The sequence below is a fragment of the Engystomops pustulosus genome, chromosome 4, assembly GCF_040894005.1.
Source record: "Engystomops pustulosus chromosome 4, aEngPut4.maternal, whole genome shotgun sequence".
NCBI classification, from domain to species: domain Eukaryota; kingdom Metazoa; phylum Chordata; class Amphibia; order Anura; family Leptodactylidae; genus Engystomops; species Engystomops pustulosus.
Window position 1 is genome coordinate 200,616,665 of NC_092414.1, and position 6,886 is coordinate 200,623,550.

The following is a 6,886-nucleotide window of genomic DNA, read 5'->3' on the forward strand; positions in this document are numbered from 1 at the left end:
CAAGAAGCATTGCAGCCTGAAAGGCTGGGCGTTGCCCCTGTATTTGTCGCCTTAGCTTCAAAAGAGCTCTTGCAACTAAGGTTGTCACCCCCTTGCTTTGCATAATTAGCTTTGCGCAGTGGCAGTACTGTAGCCCATGAGGTTTTATCCGAGGCGCGGTTATTGCTAGTTGAAAACTTTTCCCAATACCCCGCCATGATGACTTGAAATATAGTCAGCATTGGCAATTTTTGATGGTCTCTCAGGAGACTTTATTTCCAGTGACAAAAAAAGATGAAGAAGGAGTAGGGAGAGGAAATGAGGAAGCTGCAGCTGACAGGAGGCCCAGGCTAGTACCAGCAAGGAAATGAGGGGGAAGTGGCCAGAAGGGTAGTTCCAGGATTTCTCTGTGGGCCTTCTCCCAAGAAGCATTGCAGCCTGAAAGGCTGGGCGTTGCCCCTGTATTTGTCGCCTTAGCTTCAAAAGAGCTCTTGCAACTAAGGTTGTCACCCCCTTGCTTTGCATAATTAGCTTTGCGCAGTGGCAGTACTGTAGCCCATGAGGTTTTATCCGAGGCGCGGTTATTGCTAGTTGAAAACTTTTCCCAATACCCCGCCATGATGACTTGAAATATAGTCAGCATTGGCAATTTTTGATGGTCTCTCAGGAGACTTTATTTCCAGTGACAAAAAAAGATGAAGAAGGAGTAGGGAGAGGAAATGAGGAAGCTGCAGCTGACAGGAGGCCCAGGCTAGTACCAGCAAGGAAATGAGGGGGAAGTGGCCAGAAGGGTAGTTCCAGGATTTCTCTGTGGGCCTTCTCCCAAGAAGCATTGCAGCCTGAAAGGCTGGGCGTTGCCCCTGTATTTGTCGCCTTAGCTTCAAAAGAGCTCTTGCAACTAAGGTTGTCACCCCCTTGCTTTGCATAATTAGCTTTGCGCAGTGGCAGTACTGTAGCCCATGAGGTTTTAGCCGAGGCGCGGTTATTGCTAGTTGAAAACTTTTCCCAATACCCCGCCATGATGACTTGAAATATAGTCAGCATTGGCAATTTTTGATGGTCTCTCAGGAGACTTTATTTCCAGTGACAAAAAAAGATGAAGAAGGAGTAGGGAGAGGAAATGAGGAAGCTGCAGCTGACAGGAGGCCCAGGCTAGTACCAGCAAGGAAATGAGGGGGAAGTGGCCAGAAGGGTAGTTCCAGGATTTCTCTGTGGGCCTTCTCCCAAGAAGCATTGCAGCCTGAAAGGCTGGGCGTTGCCCCTGTATTTGTCGCCTTAGCTTCAAAAGAGCTCTTGCAACTAAGGTTGTCACCCCCTTGCTTTGCATAATTAGCTTTGCGCAGTGGCAGTACTGTAGCCCATGAGGTTTTAGCCGAGGCGCGGTTATTGCTAGTTGAAAACTTTTCCCAATACCCCGCCATGATGACTTGAAATATAGTCAGCATTGGCAATTTTTGATGGTCTCTCAGGAGACTTTATTTCCAGTGACAAAAAAAGATGAAGAAGGAGTAGGGAGAGGAAATGAGGAAGCTGCAGCTGACAGGAGGCCCAGGCTAGTACCAGCAAGGAAATGAGGGGGAAGTGGCCAGAAGGGTAGTTCCAGGATTTCTCTGTGGGCCTTCTCCCAAGAAGCATTGCAGCCTGAAAGGCTGGGCGTTGCCCCTGTATTTGTCGCCTTAGCTTCAAAAGAGCTCTTGCAACTAAGGTTGTCACCCCCTTGCTTTGCATAATTAGCTTTGCGCAGTGGCAGTACTGTAGCCCATGAGGTTTTATCCGAGGCGCGGTTATTGCTAGTTGAAAACTTTTCCCAATACCCCGCCATGATGACTTGAAATATAGTCAGCATTGGCAATTTTTGATGGTCTCTCAGGAGACTTTATTTCCAGTGACAAAAAAAGATGAAGAAGGAGTAGGGAGAGGAAATGAGGAAGCTGCAGCTGACAGGAGGCCCAGGCTAGTACCAGCAAGGAAATGAGGGGGAAGTGGCCAGAAGGGTAGTTCCAGGATTTCTCTGTGGGCCTTCTCCCAAGAAGCATTGCAGCCTGAAAGGCTGGGCGTTGCCCCTGTATTTGTCGCCTTAGCTTCAAAAGAGCTCTTGCAACTAAGGTTGTCACCCCCTTGCTTTGCATAATTAGCTTTGCGCAGTGGCAGTACTGTAGCCCATGAGGTTTTATCCGAGGCGCGGTTATTGCTAGTTGAAAACTTTTCCCAATACCCCGCCATGATGACTTGAAATATAGTCAGCATTGGCAATTTTTGATGGTCTCTCAGGAGACTTTATTTCCAGTGACAAAAAAAGATGAAGAAGGAGTAGGGAGAGGAAATGAGGAAGCTGCAGCTGACAGGAGGCCCAGGCTAGTACCAGCAAGGAAATGAGGGGGAAGTGGCCAGAAGGGTAGTTCCAGGATTTCTCTGTGGGCCTTCTCCCAAGAAGCATTGCAGCCTGAAAGGCTGGGCGTTGCCCCTGTATTTGTCGCCTTAGCTTCAAAAGAGCTCTTGCAACTAAGGTTGTCACCCCCTTGCTTTGCATAATTAGCTTTGCGCAGTGGCAGTACTGTAGCCCATGAGGTTTTATCCGAGGCGCGGTTATTGCTAGTTGAAAACTTTTCCCAATACCCCGCCATGATGACTTGAAATATAGTCAGCATTGGCAATTTTTGATGGTCTCTCAGGAGACTTTATTTCCAGTGACAAAAAAAGATGAAGAAGGAGTAGGGAGAGGAAATGAGGAAGCTGCAGCTGACAGGAGGCCCAGGCTAGTACCAGCAAGGAAATGAGGGGGAAGTGGCCAGAAGGGTAGTTCCAGGATTTCTCTGTGGGCCTTCTCCCAAGAAGCATTGCAGCCTGAAAGGCTGGGCGTTGCCCCTGTATTTGTCGCCTTAGCTTCAAAAGAGCTCTTGCAACTAAGGTTGTCACCCCCTTGCTTTGCATAATTAGCTTTGCGCAGTGGCAGTACTGTAGCCCATGAGGTTTTATCCGAGGCGCGGTTATTGCTAGTTGAAAACTTTTCCCAATACCCCGCCATGATGACTTGAAATATAGTCAGCATTGGCAATTTTTGATGGTCTCTCAGGAGACTTTATTTCCAGTGACAAAAAAAGATGAAGAAGGAGTAGGGAGAGGAAATGAGGAAGCTGCAGCTGACAGGAGGCCCAGGCTAGTACCAGCAAGGAAATGAGGGGGAAGTGGCCAGAAGGGTAGTTCCAGGATTTCTCTGTGGGCCTTCTCCCAAGAAGCATTGCAGCCTGAAAGGCTGGGCGTTGCCCCTGTATTTGTCGCCTTAGCTTCAAAAGAGCTCTTGCAACTAAGGTTGTCACCCCCTTGCTTTGCATAATTAGCTTTGCGCAGTGGCAGTACTGTAGCCCATGAGGTTTTATCCGAGGCGCGGTTATTGCTAGTTGAAAACTTTTCCCAATACCCCGCCATGATGACTTGAAATATAGTCAGCATTGGCAATTTTTGATGGTCTCTCAGGAGACTTTATTTCCAGTGACAAAAAAAGATGAAGAAGGAGTAGGGAGAGGAAATGAGGAAGCTGCAGCTGACAGGAGGCCCAGGCTAGTACCAGCAAGGAAATGAGGGGGAAGTGGCCAGAAGGGTAGTTCCAGGATTTCTCTGTGGGCCTTCTCCCAAGAAGCATTGCAGCCTGAAAGGCTGGGCGTTGCCCCTGTATTTGCCGCCTTAGCTTCAAAAGAGCTCTTGCAACTAAGGTTGTCACCCCCTTGCTTTGCATAATTAGCTTTGCGCAGTGGCAGTACTGTAGCCCATGAGGTTTTATCCGAGGCGCGGTTATTGCTAGTTGAAAACTTTTCCCAATACCCCGCCATGATGACTTGAAATATAGTCAGCATTGGCAATTTTTGATGGTCTCTCAGGAGACTTTATTTCCAGTGACAAAAAAAGATGAAGAAGGAGTAGGGAGAGGAAATGAGGAAGCTGCAGCTGACAGGAGGCCCAGGCTAGTACCAGCAAGGAAATGAGGGGGAAGTGGCCAGAAGGGTAGTTCCAGGATTTCTCTGTGGGCCTTCTCCCAAGAAGCATTGCAGCCTGAAAGGCTGGGCGTTGCCCCTGTATTTGTCGCCTTAGCTTCAAAAGAGCTCTTGCAACTAAGGTTGTCACCCCCTTGCTTTGCATAATTAGCTTTGCGCAGTGGCAGTACTGTAGCCCATGAGGTTTTATCCGAGGCGCGGTTATTGCTAGTTGAAAACTTTTCCCAATACCCCGCCATGATGACTTGAAATATAGTCAGCATTGGCAATTTTTGATGGTCTCTCAGGAGACTTTATTTCCAGTGACAAAAAAAGATGAAGAAGGAGTAGGGAGAGGAAATGAGGAAGCTGCAGCTGACAGGAGGCCCAGGCTAGTACCAGCAAGGAAATGAGGGGGAAGTGGCCAGAAGGGTAGTTCCAGGATTTCTCTGTGGGCCTTCTCCCAAGAAGCATTGCAGCCTGAAAGGCTGGGCGTTGCCCCTGTATTTGTCGCCTTAGCTTCAAAAGAGCTCTTGCAACTAAGGTTGTCACCCCCTTGCTTTGCATAATTAGCTTTGCGCAGTGGCAGTACTGTAGCCCATGAGGTTTTATCCGAGGCGCGGTTATTGCTAGTTGAAAACTTTTCCCAATACCCCGCCATGATGACTTGAAATATAGTCAGCATTGGCAATTTTTGATGGTCTCTCAGGAGACTTTATTTCCAGTGACAAAAAAAGATGAAGAAGGAGTAGGGAGAGGAAATGAGGAAGCTGCAGCTGACAGGAGGCCCAGGCTAGTACCAGCAAGGAAATGAGGGGGAAGTGGCCAGAAGGGTAGTTCCAGGATTTCTCTGTGGGCCTTCTCCCAAGAAGCATTGCAGCCTGAAAGGCTGGGCGTTGCCCCTGTATTTGTCGCCTTAGCTTCAAAAGAGCTCTTGCAACTAAGGTTGTCACCCCCTTGCTTTGCATAATTAGCTTTGCGCAGTGGCAGTACTGTAGCCCATGAGGTTTTATCCGAGGCGCGGTTATTGCTAGTTGAAAACTTTTCCCAATACCCCGCCATGATGACTTGAAATATAGTCAGCATTGGCAATTTTTGATGGTCTCTCAGGAGACTTTATTTCCAGTGACAAAAAAAGATGAAGAAGGAGTAGGGAGAGGAAATGAGGAAGCTGCAGCTGACAGGAGGCCCAGGCTAGTACCAGCAAGGAAATGAGGGGGAAGTGGCCAGAAGGGTAGTTCCAGGATTTCTCTGTGGGCCTTCTCCCAAGAAGCATTGCAGCCTGAAAGGCTGGGCGTTGCCCCTGTATTTGTCGCCTTAGCTTCAAAAGAGCTCTTGCAACTAAGGTTGTCACCCCCTTGCTTTGCATAATTAGCTTTGCGCAGTGGCAGTACTGTAGCCCATGAGGTTTTATCCGAGGCGCGGTTATTGCTAGTTGAAAACTTTTCCCAATACCCCGCCATGATGACTTGAAATATAGTCAGCATTGGCAATTTTTGATGGTCTCTCAGGAGACTTTATTTCCAGTGACAAAAAAAGATGAAGAAGGAGTAGGGAGAGGAAATGAGGAAGCTGCAGCTGACAGGAGGCCCAGGCTAGTACCAGCAAGGAAATGAGGGGGAAGTGGCCAGAAGGGTAGTTCCAGGATTTCTCTGTGGGCCTTCTCCCAAGAAGCATTGCAGCCTGAAAGGCTGGGCGTTGCCCCTGTATTTGTCGCCTTAGCTTCAAAAGAGCTCTTGCAACTAAGGTTGTCACCCCCTTGCTTTGCATAATTAGCTTTGCGCAGTGGCAGTACTGTAGCCCATGAGGTTTTATCCGAGGCGCGGTTATTGCTAGTTGAAAACTTTTCCCAATACCCCGCCATGATGACTTGAAATATAGTCAGCATTGGCAATTTTTGATGGTCTCTCAGGAGACTTTATTTCCAGTGACAAAAAAAGATGAAGAAGGAGTAGGGAGAGGAAATGAGGAAGCTGCAGCTGACAGGAGGCCCAGGCTAGTACCAGCAAGGAAATGAGGGGGAAGTGGCCAGAAGGGTAGTTCCAGGATTTCTCTGTGGGCCTTCTCCCAAGAAGCATTGCAGCCTGAAAGGCTGGGCGTTGCCCCTGTATTTGTCGCCTTAGCTTCAAAAGAGCTCTTGCAACTAAGGTTGTCACCCCCTTGCTTTGCATAATTAGCTTTGCGCAGTGGCAGTACTGTAGCCCATGAGGTTTTATCCGAGGCGCGGTTATTGCTAGTTGAAAACTTTTCCCAATACCCCGCCATGATGACTTGAAATATAGTCAGCATTGGCAATTTTTGATGGTCTCTCAGGAGACTTTATTTCCAGTGACAAAAAAAGATGAAGAAGGAGTAGGGAGAGGAAATGAGGAAGCTGCAGCTGACAGGAGGCCCAGGCTAGTACCAGCAAGGAAATGAGGGGGAAGTGGCCAGAAGGGTAGTTCCAGGATTTCTCTGTGGGCCTTCTCCCAAGAAGCATTGCAGCCTGAAAGGCTGGGCGTTGCCCCTGTATTTGTCGCCTTAGCTTCAAAAGAGCTCTTGCAACTAAGGTTGTCACCCCCTTGCTTTGCATAATTAGCTTTGCGCAGTGGCAGTACTGTAGCCCATGAGGTTTTATCCGAGGCGCGGTTATTGCTAGTTGAAAACTTTTCCCAATACCCCGCCATGATGACTTGAAATATAGTCAGCATTGGCAATTTTTGATGGTCTCTCAGGAGACTTTATTTCCAGTGACAAAAAAAGATGAAGAAGGAGTAGGGAGAGGAAATGAGGAAGCTGCAGCTGACAGGAGGCCCAGGCTAGTACCAGCAAGGAAATGAGGGGGAAGTGGCCAGAAGGGTAGTTCCAGGATTTCTCTGTGGGCCTTCTCCCAAGAAGCATTGCAGCCTGAAAGGCTGGGCGTTGCCCCTGTATTTGTCGCCTTAGCTTCAAAAGAGCTC

The 6,886-nt window shown here is 48.5% G+C and overlaps 17 non-coding genes across 17 annotated transcripts; all 17 read left to right on the top strand.

Annotated features, from left to right (window-relative positions):
- Positions 1 to 107: 107 nt before the first annotated feature.
- Positions 108 to 249, top strand: LOC140129086 (U4 spliceosomal RNA). Its single transcript, XR_011855301.1, has one exon. It is a non-coding gene; the product is annotated as a U4 spliceosomal RNA (small nuclear RNA).
- Positions 250 to 508: 259 nt separating this feature from the next.
- LOC140129087 (U4 spliceosomal RNA) lies at positions 509 to 650 on the top strand. The gene has a single exon (XR_011855302.1). It is a non-coding gene; the product is annotated as a U4 spliceosomal RNA (small nuclear RNA).
- A 259-nt stretch (positions 651 to 909) lies between these two features.
- Positions 910 to 1,051, top strand: LOC140129146 (U4 spliceosomal RNA). The gene has a single exon (XR_011855355.1). It is a non-coding gene; the product is annotated as a U4 spliceosomal RNA (small nuclear RNA).
- A 259-nt stretch (positions 1,052 to 1,310) lies between these two features.
- On the top strand, positions 1,311 to 1,452 carry LOC140129148 (U4 spliceosomal RNA). Its single transcript, XR_011855357.1, has one exon. It is a non-coding gene; the product is annotated as a U4 spliceosomal RNA (small nuclear RNA).
- Positions 1,453 to 1,711: 259 nt separating this feature from the next.
- LOC140129089 (U4 spliceosomal RNA) lies at positions 1,712 to 1,853 on the top strand. The gene has a single exon (XR_011855303.1). It is a non-coding gene; the product is annotated as a U4 spliceosomal RNA (small nuclear RNA).
- A 259-nt stretch (positions 1,854 to 2,112) lies between these two features.
- LOC140129090 (U4 spliceosomal RNA) lies at positions 2,113 to 2,254 on the top strand. The gene has a single exon (XR_011855304.1). It is a non-coding gene; the product is annotated as a U4 spliceosomal RNA (small nuclear RNA).
- Positions 2,255 to 2,513: 259 nt separating this feature from the next.
- Positions 2,514 to 2,655, top strand: LOC140129091 (U4 spliceosomal RNA). Its single transcript, XR_011855305.1, has one exon. It is a non-coding gene; the product is annotated as a U4 spliceosomal RNA (small nuclear RNA).
- Positions 2,656 to 2,914: 259 nt separating this feature from the next.
- Positions 2,915 to 3,056, top strand: LOC140129092 (U4 spliceosomal RNA). Its single transcript, XR_011855306.1, has one exon. It is a non-coding gene; the product is annotated as a U4 spliceosomal RNA (small nuclear RNA).
- Positions 3,057 to 3,315: 259 nt separating this feature from the next.
- On the top strand, positions 3,316 to 3,457 carry LOC140129093 (U4 spliceosomal RNA). Its single transcript, XR_011855307.1, has one exon. It is a non-coding gene; the product is annotated as a U4 spliceosomal RNA (small nuclear RNA).
- A 259-nt stretch (positions 3,458 to 3,716) lies between these two features.
- Positions 3,717 to 3,858, top strand: LOC140129094 (U4 spliceosomal RNA). The gene has a single exon (XR_011855308.1). It is a non-coding gene; the product is annotated as a U4 spliceosomal RNA (small nuclear RNA).
- Positions 3,859 to 4,117: 259 nt separating this feature from the next.
- LOC140129095 (U4 spliceosomal RNA) lies at positions 4,118 to 4,259 on the top strand. The gene has a single exon (XR_011855309.1). It is a non-coding gene; the product is annotated as a U4 spliceosomal RNA (small nuclear RNA).
- A 259-nt stretch (positions 4,260 to 4,518) lies between these two features.
- Positions 4,519 to 4,660, top strand: LOC140129096 (U4 spliceosomal RNA). The gene has a single exon (XR_011855310.1). It is a non-coding gene; the product is annotated as a U4 spliceosomal RNA (small nuclear RNA).
- Positions 4,661 to 4,919: 259 nt separating this feature from the next.
- Positions 4,920 to 5,061, top strand: LOC140129097 (U4 spliceosomal RNA). The gene has a single exon (XR_011855311.1). It is a non-coding gene; the product is annotated as a U4 spliceosomal RNA (small nuclear RNA).
- A 259-nt stretch (positions 5,062 to 5,320) lies between these two features.
- On the top strand, positions 5,321 to 5,462 carry LOC140129098 (U4 spliceosomal RNA). The gene has a single exon (XR_011855312.1). It is a non-coding gene; the product is annotated as a U4 spliceosomal RNA (small nuclear RNA).
- A 259-nt stretch (positions 5,463 to 5,721) lies between these two features.
- LOC140129100 (U4 spliceosomal RNA) lies at positions 5,722 to 5,863 on the top strand. Its single transcript, XR_011855313.1, has one exon. It is a non-coding gene; the product is annotated as a U4 spliceosomal RNA (small nuclear RNA).
- Positions 5,864 to 6,122: 259 nt separating this feature from the next.
- On the top strand, positions 6,123 to 6,264 carry LOC140129102 (U4 spliceosomal RNA). Its single transcript, XR_011855314.1, has one exon. It is a non-coding gene; the product is annotated as a U4 spliceosomal RNA (small nuclear RNA).
- Positions 6,265 to 6,523: 259 nt separating this feature from the next.
- LOC140129103 (U4 spliceosomal RNA) lies at positions 6,524 to 6,665 on the top strand. The gene has a single exon (XR_011855315.1). It is a non-coding gene; the product is annotated as a U4 spliceosomal RNA (small nuclear RNA).
- The last annotated feature ends 221 nt before the right edge of the window (positions 6,666 to 6,886 follow it).